A 17866-nucleotide genomic window follows, 5' to 3' on the forward strand; every position below is an offset into this window, starting at 1 on the left:
ACATGACTATTCGAAATGAGGAATTAGATGCTCCAGGAGCCCATGAACCTTTCACCACTAGGTATAGCTGAAGTCTAGGCCAGAATGTAGTTTATGTCAGTAATGACTAAAAGCAGATACCATCTGACAGTAATTTGGTGACCAATGGGAAATGAGTTTGGGGACCTAAGTCTAGTTCCTAGTAGACAAGTGTCCGCATCACAAAAAATTGCCACCATGATTGGGTCCCTTGTTGGCAGCTTCACAGAAGCCAAGGGATGAGTGGACCATGGAGACTAAACTGTCATAGAATCAGAGAAGACGAGGGTTGCAAGGGACTTCAGGAGGTCATCTAGTCCAACCCCCTGCTCAAAGCAGGACCAACCCCAACTAAATCATCCCAGCCAGGGCTTTGTCAAGCCGGGCCTTAAAAACCTCTAAGGATGGAGATTCCGCCACCTCCCTAGGTAACCCATTCCAGTGCTTCACCACCCTCCTAGTGAAAAAGTTTTTCCTAATATCCAACCTAGACCTCCCACACTGCAACCTGAGACCATTGCTCCTTGTTCTGTCATCTGCCACCACAGAGAACAGCCTAGCTTCATCCTCCCTGGAACACCCTTTCAGGTAGTTGAAGGCTTCTATCAAATCCCCCCTCACTCTTCTCTTCTGCAGACTAAACAAGCCCAGTTCCTTCAGCCTCTCCTCATCAGTCATGTGCTTCAGCCCCCTAATCATTTTCATTGCTGGACTCTCTCCAATTTGTCCACATCTTTTCTTAGTGGGGGAACCCAAAACTTGACACAATACTCCATATGTAGCCTCCCCAGTGCCGAATAGAGGGGAATAATCACATCTCTCGATCTGCTGGCAATGCTCCTACTACTGCGGCCCAATATGCTGTTAGCCTTCTTGGCAACAAGGGCCTTGAAGCTGAGAATAGAATGTTTAGAATGGATGCAGGAGTGGGTGAAGCACCTGGCAGCAGAGATCTTCCAGGCTGGGCTGTATGGCCAGATTTGTGTATGAGGGCCAGAAAATACACTGCAGTGCCTGTACAGATTGGAGTGTGCCCGGGTTTGCTTCTGAGCGCCTAGAGGCAGCGGCAGTTTGTATGAAGCTAAAGAACAATGAGAGTCTCTGCAGTGTCACAGGAAAGCTTTGCCTGTCGGACTGCAGGCCTGAAACAGGCAGTGCTGCATGCACAGAGCAGTCCTTGTATTGGAAGGCAGAAAACTGTGGGGAAGCATGACCCCCAGTGGGTAAAAACAGGAACTACCGTGTGGATAACGGCACTTTTTTTCCCATAGCATGCGCCGCATCTTAATAGAGAACGTGGCCCGTGGGCCACCTTCACTCTCATCCGTGACCGCACAGCACCTCTCTTTCTCTCGGTGATTAGATATCATCTATGTGGCAATTCCAGCAAAGACTTCCAGGCAGAAATTAGGACAGCAAGTTGTATTTTTCACTCCTTTTAATGCAGTTTAGCAGCTAGACAGAAGGAGGGGCCAGCGCCATGTAGCCAGCCATCCTGCTAGCTCTCCCTGGATAACCAACAAGTGCTCCATGGACCACGGTTTGGGAGCAGCTGTTCCCATATGTTGGCCCTATTGCAGTATACTGAGGCTAGGATTGTATTGCTTGTGTCTCCCATCCCGTTCACTTTACTCTCTTCTTGTTATCTTCCTCCTCCCAGGGTGTGATGCTATTTGCCTTTCGTCTTGAAGATTAGGCTCTAGTCCAGTCCATGCTCCAAGATTGGCCAACTCTTTGTGCCAGCTGCCCATGGGTACTCATTATGAATGTAACTGTTTAGTGACCTCTAGCTTGGATGTCTGCAGTACACCTGTGATGCTACTTAGGGCACCCAGGTCTGTGAATCACCTTGTCACCTTGCCTCCAATATGAGGAAGTCTTGCCTGGCTTAGCTGGGTGTTAGCTCCGAACACCACCAGCCTGTCAGCCACTCAAGCCCTCCCCTCTAAGCCACACCAGCCCAGTCTTTGCCTTGCAGATTGACATTAGATGCACACCAGCCCCTGAATCCCTCCCAAGTGTCCCCCTGTGGTAGCCAGCCCCTGATCACTGGATACCCACAGAAATCCCAGGTCCTCCATTCCACAAGGAGCAATGTACCACAGTGTACCAATTTCACCTTAACTCACTTCTCTCGTATCATACGCAGCACTTGGGTTCAATTATAAAAGAAAAAGAAATGTATTTAAATAAGAACAGAGAGTCAAAGAAAAGCCAGCGAGAGAGATAGAAACAAGCGATTACATATAAAACAAAACCATAACGTGTACTAAATGTAATTACCGAAGTGCCCTCCAGGCCTGGTCTACACGACTCGGTTAGGTGGACAATGCATCGCCCTAGCTGTGGAAGTGTCTTCACTCAAATTTGACTCCCGCCGACCTAAGTGCCTCTCTATGGCAAGTTAGCAACACAATCTCCTTGACTGGCGTAGTCATGGTTGATGTAATTAGGTCAACACAGTGTCAGTGTAGACATTGACTGTTACTGGCTTTCAGGAGCCATCGCACAATGCCCCACGCTGGCAATACAATCTATACATGCCCTCCTGGGGAGGACACGCTTGGCCGACACAAGGACCAAGTGTTCACACACAGCCCCGGTCTAAAGAAGTTTTCCTTACCCAAAGTCCTTCCAGCATATTTCAACCAGGTTAGTCTGTGATCTTCCTTGCATGAAGCAAGCCACACTGCAGCTTGCCCCCTCCCTGCAAGATACAGCCTACAGTTGCCTACTGCCTACAGTTGTAGCCCAAAAGTCCATCGTTTTCACTGGTAAATGGGGCAATCCTGCTGATTCTCTTCTTCCTGTACGTTTTCTTTCTTCAGAGATTTCACAATCCTTCATTAGTGTTTGGTTCAGACTGCAAATGGGTGCCCATTGTAAACCAGGCAACAGTCAGTGCGTATGTCAACGGATAGCTGGATAAACATAGCGTGGAAAAAAGATTCCAGGTGACCAGCTCCTAAGTTGCATACTTAAGAACATGTTTTTCAGGATAGGTGCGTATCTCCTTACATAGTTTCTGACCATACATTTCACAATTATTAGGGTGACCACTGTGAAACAGGCTTTCATTGGAGACCTTACATGCCACCCTTTGGTGAACTGTTATGTATACATCAGACTCCGGGGATCCCTGTAAACGCTATGTCCCCCCTCTGTGCCCTTTGCCAGTTGGCATTAAGAGGTACCTGGGTCACAGCACCTTACCAGTGAGCCTAATCTTACAGACTATTGAGAAGCTGCAGATGACATGGAATGTAGCTGCTTACCAGCTAAGTGATGGTCACATATTACACCAACTATCCAAAGACTGCATTAAGCGCCACTTTGTTTCTGGGTGCAATTCCAGGCGTGGATATTGATTTGGAGAGGCTCATGTGATTGGGTTCTGTCAGCTTGAGCATGGTTGCATTAGGTTCTGTCTGAGCAGCTGAGGTCTTTTGGGCACTCTTGTTAATAGCCCTTAGACTAGAATAACAGGGATCTGGAGGGAAAGTGTTCTTGGGGCCGGGGCGCCCTCACACTTTGGAATTTGCTTTTGCCTGACAGGGTGATTTCGAGGTAGTTAAATTTATTCCACGGGGCAGGAGTACTGTACATGCATCCAGAAATCATATGATGGCCACATTCTGTACATCAGAATAAATAAATAACACTTGATTTATGCTCTGGATGCCCTTTAAAAGCATCCCAGTCTCTTCTGAAACCCCATATGCTTTGCCATCAACCCAAACCTTTGAGACCTGTGGACATGACAACACTTGCTCCTTCCCCGAATGACCAGGTATTTAAGGATAAGCTGAATTTGCCAGACAAAGCCAACCTGTCTGGAAATAGCAGTGAGTGTTTTCCCCGTGTTAAACGCTCAGTTTCACTGGCAGGCGACCAGCAGGGTATGCTGCAAGTCAGGCTGGAGATGCATTCACCATGGACCAGAAACAAGGCAGCCAGGAGTCACCATAGATTACAACTGAGATGCAAGTGCCAGTGAGTGCAATCCAGTCCGGTCTCAGTCTCTTGCTTTCTGAAGAGCTAAAATGTTCTGAATTTACCTAGCAAAGAACAAGAACAATCCAGGGGAAAGTTCCCAGAGGAGTCCCAAATGGACGTAGCCCCAGAGTCCCATGGCATCTACCTCCATGGCACTGAGCTGCTTTCTGAGCTGGCTGTGTTCTCACCTAGTGCGAGGCAATTACTGCTTACAAAAGGTGTGAGACAGCGGCCAGGCAAATGTAGGCTCCATGGGGGCTCTGACCTGGGCTCCAGTCCCTTTCCAGCTGCTCACATCTGTGCTCGGGAGTGAATTGCCACTCTGTGCCAGAGCTACCCCCTCCGCCACACACTCTGTTTTCATTAACGGGCCTTCGTGGGTAAAGGAGCTTTCTCGTTTCCAGCTGAACAAACAGTTTCCATGGCATGTAAAACCCAGCTCAGTGCTAATAGGCATCCCTCCCCCGCCCCACTGCCACCTTTGTGCAGTTGGCGGGACAAAAAAGTGGCCTTATTACCTGGCTTATTATCAGCACGGGACTGTAATTTATGGAGCATGCTTGGTAAAGTGCCATGTTGAAAACATTTACGGCCCACGTAGAGCCCCACAGGGGGGTGGGGAGGGAGAAGGGCTTGGGAGAGGAAAGCAGTTGTTCCACCCTTAGAAAATGCTGCAGACCCTGAGAGCTTCATCTCCGCTCCTGCAGCGAAATTCTGGGAAATGAAACCCGTTGGGATGGCAATTTCAGCAGCCTCCCACCCCACCTTGTCTGGCCTACAGGCAGCGGTAGGTAGGGGCGGGCTGCAGTGAAGGGCGGGTGTAGGATGGTGACCACGTCGATGGAGACGTTTGTGGGCTTCCAACGTTCTCTTATGATGTGGTCTGTGCTGTGGAAAAAGATTGCCTCCTGGCCACCTGCCTCCCACTGGTGTGCACAGGCCACTTCCCTTTCCATCTGCGTCGTGCAAGTGTGAAAACTACTGCAATCGCCTGCATGGCAGCGCCATACTAGGAAAGCATTTGGGTCTTTGTAACCAACTGTCTTTGCTGTGTTACAGGTTCATCACATCGAGCCTGATTCTCCATTGCCTTGTACCTCACACACTCATTTACTCCATTGCCAAGGGAGGGGGAAACACTGGTAATTGGATTTGATAGCACTTAGCACCCAGTTGATACTGGTGTAACTGCTGGCACAAGGGGCACAGCAACAGAGAATCAGACCAGCTGTCTACCTTTGCTCTTAACGCCATCTCCCTGCTCCCATCTGTTCCGTTCCCCTCTCTCCTACTGCTCCTGGCACCTAGTTCTCCATTGTCTCCTCTCCCCAGCCATACTGCTGGCCTGATTCCATTCTCCCCTGTGTCTTTGGCCATTCCGCCCCTGCTGGAGTCTGCCAGCTACAGCCTCATTGGTGACTCTGGTCCCTGAGGTTGGCTCCTGTGTCTTCTCCCTCCTCGTATTGTGTAGGAGTGGCCCCTAGAGGGCCCTAGTCTGGCTCACGTAAGCAGCCCTCTCTCTGCAGAGCTCCCCTTCCTCCCTCTCTCAGACTCGCTTCCAGACCTGTCACCAACACCCTCTGGTACATTACTCTGGTTTTGGCTGGCATGGACATTGGGGAGGGAAGGGGCGAGCAAATCTTTGTAGCCTCTCAGCAGATGGACTTGGCTTGGGACTGGCTCAGTGGACGGAGATTCGATGCATGCAAGGAAAAACACACACATTAGCGGTGACTGTTCCATGGATTGGGAAGAGATCTATGGATAAATGGGGCGGCATTGCCCAGGCCACAGGTACGCTGAGTGTTTCACAGAGATGGGGAAGACCCCTGCTTGACTTGGTTTGCTGGCCTCAGCCTTTTTCCCCATCCTTAAAATGTATTTCTTCAAAGAGGTCCATAAATCCCTGTCCTCTTTGTATGTTGTCTGTTTCAATGAGAAACTCTTCAGGGAGGGATCCTTTTCTCTAAAGCATCTTGCCCATGACTGATGCTTTATTACCTCTTAGATCCCTTTTGCCAGGGGCCAGAGCAGGGCTGCGTGGTGAAGAGCATCCACTGATATCTAGGTTGTTACATTTGCTTGTGGAGGGTGTCACAGTTCAGGGCAGCAGCACCTGTGTTTCCCCATAGAGATTCAGCAAGGGCGCCCATGCTCAGCTTCCAGTTCCCTAGCTGTTGCCTAGCTGTTGGGTGGAGGAGACGTGTATCTCTCCCTTCTGACTCGGGTATTTTCAGGCTACACAACTCCCTGATTATACTGCTAATTCACCAGCAAAGTCAGACTGGTGGTGGGCCTGCTTGCTTTGTCTTCAGAGACTAACAACTGCCTGCAGTTAATTAACCTACCACGCAGGTCTTTCTGTGCAAGCTTATTTATTCTTCAGGTAAAAGCATTACAGCAAAAACACATTCAAATCAAGAAAAGAACCTACATGGATGAGAATAAGCTTATCAGAGATCACCCCAAGTCCAGTATGGAATCTGGCAGTCCTTCAAACCCTACAAAGTGGTCCCTTTTATAAATTCATAACAGCCTCAGCTCAGAGTCGGAACTCAAACACTCATGAAAAGTTTAGACCATGCTTTAGTGGTCTTTGAACTGAAGTTTCCAGGAGCAGGTAATGAGTAGACAATGGGTTTTTCTTCCCACGGCCTAGCTTCAAAAGACCTCCCAAGTACCTCCTAGGAAATCCATTGCACACCTCTTGTTCTAAACAGGTTTTGAAGTTCTGAACATTTACATTAGTTATGTTCCTGGCAAAGTTACCTGCAGTCCTACAATAACACAGAAACAATTGCATTTTTAGTACAATGGACCCCAAAGGTATTAAACTTAATTCAGTAAGGTTTAACTTAATTCAATAGATTTTATCCAGGATATTGCAGGAAGTTGCCATCTGTCACATAGGGCCTCTTGTAGTTGCTAGTTATTGCTTGGATGGTAGGCACCTGTCCTGTCCAGCTGCCCCAATTCAAGGGCGAGGGGCAGGGAGCAGTGCATTGTTGTCTGAGCCATCCAGCATTGTCAGGAAGGGATGGGAGAAGAACATTGCCTGAGTGTGCCCCCTGAGAAGGAGCATTTGTTGGCGTTGCAGAATGAATCATGGAGAGAGCTGCTCAGCTGGTGGGATGGAAGCACAGGCTCAGCACTTGGAAGAGATGTGGCACAGGAGCAAGCTAGGGAATCCTCAAGGATGGGGAGGATTCAAAGACAAGAGCCATTGGCATTGGCTTTAGGTGGAGCTCCTCTTGCTCTAAGCTGCTTGGACCAACCGTCCGCCTGCATTCTCAAATGTAGGGCTTGTGGGGGTGAAGTGTTGAGCAAGACAGAGCCATTAATGAGAGCGTGGCTGCCTGGCCACCAAAATACTGCTGCCCAGTAGCCGAAGTGAAGGGGACCCCATTGATGGGCATCTCCTCAGCAGAGAGAGCCTGTCTCCTGAGACATGCCCATTCTCCACCCTCCTCCTGTTCTCTGCTCTGGCGAGGAAAGGAGCAGCCGGCCAGGGTTTGGGATTGACTAGTGCTCAAGCTTATTTGCACCCACACGTGGTCTCTGCTCACGTGCTTGTGCTGGAGCACTGCACACTGCATGCTCCCTGCTGTTTGCCATGTAAAGGCCTGCAAGCTCAGACCCTCTGGAAGGCAGTGACACAAGTAAAACAATGCAGTCCAGGGGCCCGGCTCCTGCTGAACTGCAAACCCCCTGGGCAGTGCAGTGGAAGCAAAGTCCCCAAATGCCTCTGTGCACCCCAAAGGATAGACTGTATTGCAGATTACACTGAAACCTCTGCTTGGCATGACACTGTTCAGTGGAAACCCCCCCCCCAACCCCGCCATACCTACCTTGAGAGGGTTCACTGTATGTGCACCTGATAAAAATCAAAACATGGGATCGACTTTCCTCTCTGCTTGTTTGGCTTTTGGCCTGCGTAACTGCACTCTGGCAGGCGGGGTGAATTTCATTCTCCCCAGGGTTGTTAAACAGACCATTTCCCCCTTTAAAGAAAGGGAAGGAGGGGGCACTCAGTCAACCAGCAGCCAGCCCTGCCCTTACAGCCGCGTTCACTCGCAGTCCCGACTTTCTGCCCCCCCCTCCCTCCCACAGGTTCTCCGTGACGTTAGACACGTGGGGCTGGATTGGTATGAAAGCAAACACACATCTGGCAGTTCCTTCAGTTAATTGGGCAATTATTCATCCCGCTCTCGCTGGAAGCAGCCTGCCCTGCTGGTCCAAAACCAACAACAACAGAGTGTGGGTTTTCTCCTACCCCTCCACTCCCCCCACCCTCCCGCCCGGCTCCCCATCCTCTCAAAGTGTGTCTGCGTGGAACGGAGGGGCCATGGAGGATGAGAAAGTGGAGAGACCCACTCATAGCAACTGAGACGAATCTCTTTTTCAGTGTGGAAGACAGACAAGTGTCTCCGGCAGCTGAGGAACGCTGGCGCATTCCCATGGCTTGTGTGGGTCCCTGTGGTGGAAGGAGGCAATGCCATGAATGCCCGGAGAATCACAGCCAGCCTGTTTCGGGGTTTATGAGGTGACTTGTCAGGCTGTGGTGGTGGGGAAGGCAGTTCAGGCCCAGCTGGGCTGTACAACATTGCCATGCGTAAGTTGCCACGGCTGCGATATGTGAGCGAGAGTCTGAAATCCCTTCTTCATCCCTGTGTCCCACTCTTTCTCCATGCCTCGCTTCCCCCACCCTAGTTTGGTGGCATGGTAGAAGGACCTGCTCCTAAACAGGGGTTCACGGGGCTTTAGATTCCAGCCAGAGAGGACATTCTTGTTGACATAAAGTGTAACACTCTAATTTTGGTTGTTGGGTTTAGTGCATGGGTGGCCTTAAACTCTATGACTTTATTTACCTCCCTTCTCATCCCTAAATTCTCATGTCCCGGGGCACGTGACTACTCCCTGACCTGGGGTCTCCCCCCACAGTGCACTCCACCACTGCATATTGTTGGCATAGAGTCATGTCTGGTGGCCGTTTGCACTAGAGCAGAGACTGATTTGCTTGCCTTCCCCCTGATTACTGCGTAGGCTTACAGGAAACTTGATCCGTTCCACAAAACCGCCACTGGTTTCATCCACTGGTGGAAAATCTGGTCTCCTTCTCTGGAATTGCTCCTACCTCTGCTGGATTTCAATTCTGCACCTAACCCCTCTGTTTCCCCCTTTGATTGAAAACAGGTCTCTGTCTCACTAAGGTATTGTGCAAAATCATGGAGGACTCTGGAGTGTAGCAGCATCAGTGTTTAAATTAAAGACAGCATAACTGCTTCCAAGTAAGCTGCATCAAATCCAGAATTGGAGGCAAATGAGTTAAGGGTTCTACTCTTTCCTTCCCGCCTTGTCTCCATTCCTCTTTGCTGATCTAGCTTTTCTCTGCAAGAATCATGGTGCAATTTACTCAAGGATTCTTTCAGACTAATGAGAATCAGACAGACAGTCTGCATTGTCTAGAGATGCAACAAAGGGTTTATTTAGCCAGGCCAAGGGCATTTCGGAAACAATGTTAACACAACCAGCAGGGTTGCTGGAGGATATAGGAAGGTGCAGTGGCCTTCCTCCGAGCCTGGGCCTGAGGAAGGGCCGCAATCTTGGGGTTGGTCAGTAAAAGGACCGGCAGTCCAATCTGCCCAGCAACCGGGGAGCCGGCCAGCGATAGGTTCCGCCAGCCAGCCAATCTGGCAGCAGAGGGGCGGAGCCCCAGCCAGGGCTGTGACTACAAAAAGCAGGCCCCGCAGCTCAGTGGGGAGAGAGCTGCTGCCAGAGGCAGACGTGCTGCCCCGCCCTGCCCCGCCCCGCCGGCTGCAGCAAAGGCCTGAATCAAGCCGGGCCACTGGCCCAAGCAAACACCTCCCGGAGCAGAGGCCCCCGGAATGGCCCAAATGGCCAACCGCTAAGGGTTGGATAGGGCCTCCGGGCCCCCTAGACTGGCCTAGGCCTTTTGGCCCCAAGGACTGGGCCGGGCCCCTGAGCCCCAGTGACTGGACCAAGTCCCCTGAGCCTGAGGGCTGGGGGATCCCCCCGAGGCTGGACCCGACCTGGAAGAGCTGCCTGACGCCGAGCCTCCAGAGACGGGACAGGACCTGGAGGAGCTGCCTGAGGCCGAGCCATCCCCCGAGCCCTGTGACCTGGAGGAGCTGCCCCTCGCCGAGGAGCTTCCGGCCTTGCCGCCTGTGGATGAGGAGGGACTGGCGGGTCTACCCCGGGCTGTGTACCCCAGCGACCCTGAGGACACGGCGGACACAGGTACCTGGGGCTACGGGGAGGAAGTGGCCCAGGGACAGCCATAGCTGTGGCTGAGACAGGGGCAAGCCCTGTCGGTGTGTTGTGGCGGGAGCCTCGCCGACTGAGTGGCAACACCTTTGCCACTGCTAGGGCCCTGGGCTGGGACGCAGTGGAGTCGGGTGGGCCTGTGTACCCTTCCCCTTCCCCTTGCCACCCAGGGAGTGCTTGCCGTCCCCTGCCTTACCGACCAGAGGACATCGCTCGCCCGCCCTGCCTGAGGGCCAGGGCACCAGACTCATCAGATACTAATGTTCCCTTTGTAGGAAGGTGCAGTGGCCTTCCTCCGAGCCTGGGTCCGAGGAAGGGCCACAACCGTGGGGCCGGACCGGACCCTGTGCTACAAGGACCTTTGAACAGGTAATCTAATGCAAACAGCTGATCAGGGCATCTAAAACAGAATCTCTTACACATTACTGATTAGTGGCTTCCAGCCGCAATAGATCAATGACTGTTTGCTGTTTGCTTGTAGGTTGCATGTAGTGGGGTGATGTGTGAATTGCTGAGTGAGACTGTGACCTCTTTTGCTTCCCAGCACCTGGCACAGCATTTGCAAGAAAGTTTCTGGAAGGGAAGGGTGGCGATGGAGCAGATTGTACGTTCTGGGGGGCACTGGCACTGGCCTCTCCCACCCCTCTGGGTTTCCCTTTCCATGGCAGGCTGAGAGCCACTAACGCCCATTGATTTCCATGGAAGTTGAGTGCACTCAGTGCTTTGCAGAACTGGGCTGTGAAGCAGCCACTGCAGTTGAAGGGTTGATGAAATGGGCTAGCCTGCATTTTGCAGGAGGTCAAAGTGCTGAGCATTAAGCAGCTCATAAAGATCAGGCCAGTCACTTGCACCTCAGTTTCTCCAATTTTTAAAGTGGGGTAAAAGGAGTCCTAGAAAGGCAAGATATTAGGAATAGTTAAATCATGTTTATAAAGTGCTTGATGGCGAAAATGTCTACAAGTGATAAAATATTATCTATCTAAGATACTTATATGGCCCCCCCATTACCACAGTATTTGAGTACCTTACAACAGTGATTCTCAACCTTTCCAGACTGGACCCCTTTCAGGAGTCTGATTTGTCTTGCGTACCCCAAGTTTCACCTCACTTAAAAACTACTTGCTTATAAAATCAGACATAAAAATACAAAAGTGTCACAGCACGCTATTACTGAAAAATTGCTGATTTTCTCATTTTTACCATATGATTATAAAATAAATTGATTGGAATTTAAATGTTGTACTTAGGTTTCCCTGTGGTACTCGAGCCTTTTTTTCACTTGTGAGCCTTGTCTGATGCCCGAGTCCCGCCTCCCCAGGCTGAAGAATGTGACTTAGCTTCACAGGGTCCCCTGAGGTATGGGGGCCTGGGCAACTGCCCTGCTTTCCACCTCCTAATGCCAGCCCTGCACTTGCGACCCCCCTAAAACTGTCCAGTGACCCCCAGGGGGGTCGCAATCACCAGGTTGAGAAACCCACTGATCTAGATGAGTTGAGTACCCCTCTGCGTACCCCCAGAGGCCTGTGGACCCCTGGCTGAGAACGACTGCCTTACAACACCCCCAGGAGATAGAGAAGGATTATGCCTAGTTTTACAGATGTGGGGGAACTGAAGCAAAGAGACAAGACAAAGTGATTTGCCCAAGGTCACACCGGAAGCCTCTGGGGATACATCGACACAGGGATAAAAGATTCACGGCACAGCCAGGGCTAGCCCGCGTCAGCTGATTTGGGCTCAAGTCATGAGTCTAGAAGGTGCTGTATAGATGGTTGGGCTCAGCACCAGCCCGAGCTCTGGGACTCTCACCCCTCGCAGGGTCCCGGAGCTCAGGCTCCAGCCCGAGCCCCTTCAGAGCGTTATTTCAGCCCTGGAGCCCACGCCCGGCATGCCCAAGTCAGCTGACCTAGGCCAGCCATGGGATTTTTATCCCTGTTTAGGCATAGCCTCAGAGAGCAGGGACACCCAAATGGCAGACTAGCACCCTAACCACTAGCCTGTCCTTCCTCTTTGATAACTATTGCTAACTGCACCCACTGGAGATTTAACAAAGGGAAGCAACAGTCACTGGCAACTGAGTTAAAATGGAAATAAAACACACCTGAGTAAAAGTCTTCCCCTGGTGTCACACTATAGAAAAGGGAGCGAAATGGGCTGAGTTCACTTCAGAATTAGAAGAGCCTCTAGTTGGAAAGCCCAGGGAACAGAGCCGAAGAACACAACTTGTCACATCTGGTTTTCAGCAGTTAATACATTAGCAAGCGCCTAGTTGGAGAAGTCACCCGAACAGTGGGAGAGACAAAGGCGAAGAGCCTCAGAAAATATAGACAAAGCCGTGAGAACAAACCAAAGCCCAAATGACTTGAGGTATAATGAGGCGTGGATTCAGCACCAGATCTACCATTTGGTTTTGAGGGGATGATTAGAACCCCAAAGCACTTGGAAAGACCAGCACGAAAGGTAGGATTGGAACCTGGAGGAGCTACAAGCCTGGGCACTGAAATTAAACAACCGAGATTGAGAAACAGGCCTGGTGGGGCGGCTTCAAGGCGTACTGAAGTAATTGGGCAGATGCCCATTGACGTCAATGGGAGCAGAATTGGGACCCTTGCGAGGATGGATTGAATGCAGACAAGCCCAGCAAAATCAAACCAGATGATGCAGCCCACTCAGCGCAGTCACAGGGAGCTTGTTACGAAACCTTTTAACGAGGCAGTTTCTGCCAAACAGCCATCCCCAAACCCAGATCGAAAAGGCTCCAGGGGAGGACAGAGACAGGCGTGGGAGACGATCCAGGATGTAAAGCACTTTGGAGACAGAGGGAAATGCTATAGGGTGGGAATTGCTTCTAGTGCAGGGATCCCATTAGTCATGTTGCTTAATGCATTGCTCCAAGGGGCTCAGATATCATGGTGATGAGAGCGGTAGCGAACCTACATAGACTAGAATTGCCTCTGTGGGTATGTCTGCAGAGCCGGAGGTAGACGTACCTGCTCTAGCTCTGATCGACTTAGTATGCTAAAAATAGCAGCATAGCTCCATCTGTCTGGGTGGTGGACAGGCTGGCACCACTGATATGTACCGGGGTTCCCGATGGGATGTGCTATGCTAATATCGTTAGTGCACTAGCTCAATCAGTATATATCCCCACGCTGGGAATCTATACCTTCCGGCTCCACTGGAGACATGCCTAATGGACCAATCCCAGAGGCTGGAAAGGAGCTAAGAATACTAGTGATCAGTGTGTAGCAGGAAGGTTCTTTAGAAAGGTAGAAGGAATAGGAATGGCTGAGCAAGGCCAGGCTCTGCAAGTAGGAATGTCTCTTTGCCCTCACCGCCCAAAGAACTGGGCCATTACCACTGGGAGGAAAAGGGGGGGGGTGTCTGTCAGCTGGGGACTCTGGGCAGGACTATAATGCAAATAATAGTAACAATGACAGGACAGAGGGAGGGGAAAAACAAGGGGTCTGATTTTCGAAGTTACTGAGCGCACTCTGTTCCAGCTGGAGTCGATGGGGTTGGGGTTGGTCCTGCTTTGAGCAGTGGGTGGGACTAGATGACCTCCTGGGATCCCTTCCCACCCTCATCTTCTGTGATTCTATGAATCTGGGGCGGGGTGGGGTGTGCCATAGCTGTGGCAGTCAGGCCCCATGTTCTGCCCTCTGGGAGAGAGAGGAGAGAAAAAGGCGAGGAGGAAGTAGAAGAGGAGCAGTGGAGGGCCATCCCTGTGGAAAGGACATTTCTTGTCAGTGACAGCTGGAGACCTGGATTCTGATCCCAAAGCAGTGTAACGGCATTGACCTCCGTGGAGTGACCGCTCTTTTACAGCTCTGGGGAAGCAGAGCCATGCCCAGAGAGTCCTGCCTCCATCAGTGCTGTGGCAGGAAAGAGAGGATAGGCCCGAATCAACTGATGTCAGGCACGAAACCTACAGCCAAACGGAATGCAGAGTCAGCAGCGGGGATAGGAGGGCCCGGTCTGTGTCTGTTAGATGCCCCCGGAGCGCACCTACTGCTTGGATGTTGAGTAGGGGGGATTAATCCCCTGCCCAATGCCACACTGCCCTGGGATCCAGCTCTGCCCTCCATTTCCCTCTGGGGCAGCGGAAGTCGTAGTGCCTTGCCAGCCAATAGCTCCCACTCAGCAAGAACATAAGAATGGCCACACTGGGTCAGACCAATGGTCCATGTAGCCCAGTGAACTGTCTCTGACAGTGGCCAATGTCAGGTGCTTCAGAGGGAATGAACAAAACAGGTGATCATCAAGTGATCCATCCCGTTGGCCATGCCCAGTCTCTGGCAAACAGCAGTCCCTGCCTGTCATGGCTAATAGCCATTGATGGACCTACCCTCCATGAACTTATCTAGTACTTATTTGAATCCCGTTATAGTCTTGGCCTTCACAACATCCTCTGGCAAGGAGTTCCACAGGTTGACTGTGTGTTGTGAGAAGAAATACTTCCTTTTGTTCGTTTTAAACCTGCTGCCTATTACTTTCATTTGATGACCCCTAGTTTTTGTGTTATGAGAAGGAGTAAATAACACTTCCTTATTTATTTCTCCACACCACTCATGATTTTATAGACCTCTCATATTCCCGCTTAGTCATCTCTTTTTCAAGCTGAAAAGTGCCAGTCTTATTAATCTCTCCTCATATGAAAGCTTTTCCATACCCCTAATCATTTTAGTTGCCCTTTTCGCCAGCACAGCAAGAGTGCTGGCTCAGCAAGAGTGCTCTGCTGGTGAAAGCTCAGATCTTCAGCTGGTGTAAATAGGCAGAGCTCATTGACTTCAGTGGTGCTAAGATTTAGATCTGTGCAAGTGGGGATGTGAGAAGCCGGAAGAGAAGGGCCCCCTCCTTTGACAAACACCTTTTTATTAAGATTTCAAGCTATAGCAGAGATATTCTACAGACATGTGGTATCCACAGCAATGTGGTGGGGGGCGGGGAAGGAGGCTGTGAGAGCAATGGATGATCTTTGGGCACGCTAAACTGCAGGATTGTTTGTGTGCCATTGCTTTGTGTCTTTCAGGAGAGATGGTCAGGCTTTATCACTCTGCCTGCTTTGCATGTTTGACTCTGGCCCTGTTTGTTTCAGACTGTGCCCCTCTTCCACAGATATGTTGGGAATGAGAAGCACTTCTCAGCTCACCTCCCCAAGGCTAATGGCTTAAGGGTGTGTGTGTCTGGGGGCAGGATTGATCCGTGTGGAGACTGTCCCCTCCCACAGAAAAGTCTGGGGGAAATGGTGCATCTCGGCAGTAAATGGTAAAGAAGCACGCAGGGCAGTACAGGGGGAGGAAGGTAGCCATTGAGGATGACTCAGAGCTCTCAACACCATCCTCCTATAACAACATTCAGTTTCACAGCTGTAAACAACTTTTTTAGAGTGAGCCAGCATCTGGGATAATTAGCACCCCCTAAATCCTGTTCCCCACTCTTCCCTCATTCAGAGAGTGCTTTCTACGGGGGCCTGTTATTAACTATTAACAAGCAGCCCTGATTTTCCTCTCCCACCCTTTCAGCTCAGCATTGCTCCTGCCTTGGCATCTAAATCCCATCCCCCGTCCCTCCAAATCCTCTGACATTCCACCGCCTTGGAATCAATTTCAGTTTATTTATTGGCCTGACAGCCTGAACCAGTAAATGTTGCCAAAGTCAATGCATCAAGTGTCTGTCTCGGGCAGGTCTGGGCCGCCTACCTTGTGTCTCCTGAGCTCCCAAGTCTGTTTATTGACTTTGCTCTCACCTGGTATTAGAAAAACATTGAACTTTTATTAATTTTTTCCCTCTTCCCGTTAGCAGACGAAGTGCAGTAATGGACAAATGAGTCACTTTAAAGCTGATTGAGATTTTTTAAGGTTTTGCTATTAATACCTTAAGAAAGCTGGGGAAAAGGAACAGGAAATTGTTCCAGTGAAACCTGTCTTAACGGGCCTGAAAATCGCTGGCTCTTTTGTTACTAAGGGCTGAGGGGCATGGTGTGGGTTATGTGTGCAGGTTCTTTGGGCTGGTCTCTTTAGACAAGAAGTTGCCTCTATTTTGTAGGTTTCATTGTAGTTGGTCTGTCAGTTTTTCAAGAGGTTAGTAATCTCTGCCTGGGTTTGATGACAGTGTCATAAATTAGAATCCGACACATTTTCTTTGGTACAAAAGCAGAGGTGGACACAGCCAACTCCACAGTGACTAAGAGAAAAATGCTTTGCACGTCTTGGACTGGATCCTTCACATGTGTAAATTGATGTTGTGCTATTGAAGTCAGTGGATTGGTGCTGACTTACAGTAGCTGGGATCTGGCCCAAGACTACAGAGACTGTCATGCCTGGATCTCAAAGGACTGCCTAAAGCAGGGTATTGTCATTGCAGATGGGGAAAGAGAGGCACAGAGGTTTACACCAGCGTGAGAGCACAATTTAAACTCTTTGGGACAGGGAAAATGTAGCATCCAAATTCTCTTACCCGAGTGCTTCTCCTCCCATGGGAATTGCACCCAGGTAGGTGAGAATATGTATGATTGCCTAGTGCCCTTTATGGTGCATGTACCTGCTTTGTAATAATGATGACAATAATTCCAGGGACTTGCTCCTCAGTCTTATTTACTGCAAGTCCAGAAATAAGCATGAGGAAAGGTATCTGCTTCCAGATAACGAACTCGAGAGGCCAGATCCTCAGGTGGTGTCAATTGGCATTGGCACTGGAGCGATGCTGATTTATCCCAGGTGAGGACCTGACCCAGAAAACCAGTCATTTTTCCAAAAACAAACAAATGCCCAGCAGCTGTGACAAATAATCCAAGGCATCCACATCTGTTATCGCCCACACTCCTAAGACTTCTCCCACCTGGATTTCTCACATCAATGCTATCAAAGCCAGCGGGGCCAATATACACAAACTAAGATTCAACATTGCTGACGCTGAATGAAAGGCTTGGAAGCCTCTGTTTGGGTAGTGGTGTGTGGACACATGTTCTTTCCTCAGAAATCCCCAAGATTACAACATAAAAAAGCCATTTTGCAAAACACTGGGAAATTAAACTGTGATTAACAATGTACAGGGACGGCCAGAGGGCAGCACAAGCCCCGCTCCGGGACCGTCACCTCCAGACAGTAACCCCAGGCTGCGTGCAGCAGAATTTCTCAGTACTGATCAGGGTCACCGCTGTCACCAAGGCCCTAATGACCTACCCACTCCCTCCCCAGGCAAGAACATGTCTTGTAGGTGTGATTTCTCTCTCTGCTAAGTCACCTACTAGCTGAGCGCTCCATCTCCTACCACTCTGTCTCTGCACCGCTCCCATGCCTTTCTGAGGACAGGGCTACACCTGAGTTACAATATCAGAAACAGAAGGGCAAAGTCTGTGCGTAATGGCAGTGACCCCTGGGAATGTTCCTGCCAGCCCTCCAGGTAAACCCAGCTAGAGCTGATTGCAAATTTTCAAAATCTGGATGAAAAAGGGTGGAGGAGGAAGGGAGAAAATTGGTGAAATTGTCCATTTTTTTTATTTGTTGTATTGGCAGTCTGCTTTAGGAACTATGGTGCTCTACCTCTTCTCAGTGATACCAACAGACAG

Source organism: Emydura macquarii, unplaced genomic scaffold (genome assembly GCF_026122565.2).
Source record: "Emydura macquarii macquarii isolate MOO-44397 ecotype Brisbane River unplaced genomic scaffold, CSIRO-AGI_Emac_v2 contig_1348, whole genome shotgun sequence".
NCBI classification, from domain to species: Eukaryota; Metazoa; Chordata; order Testudines; family Chelidae; genus Emydura; species Emydura macquarii.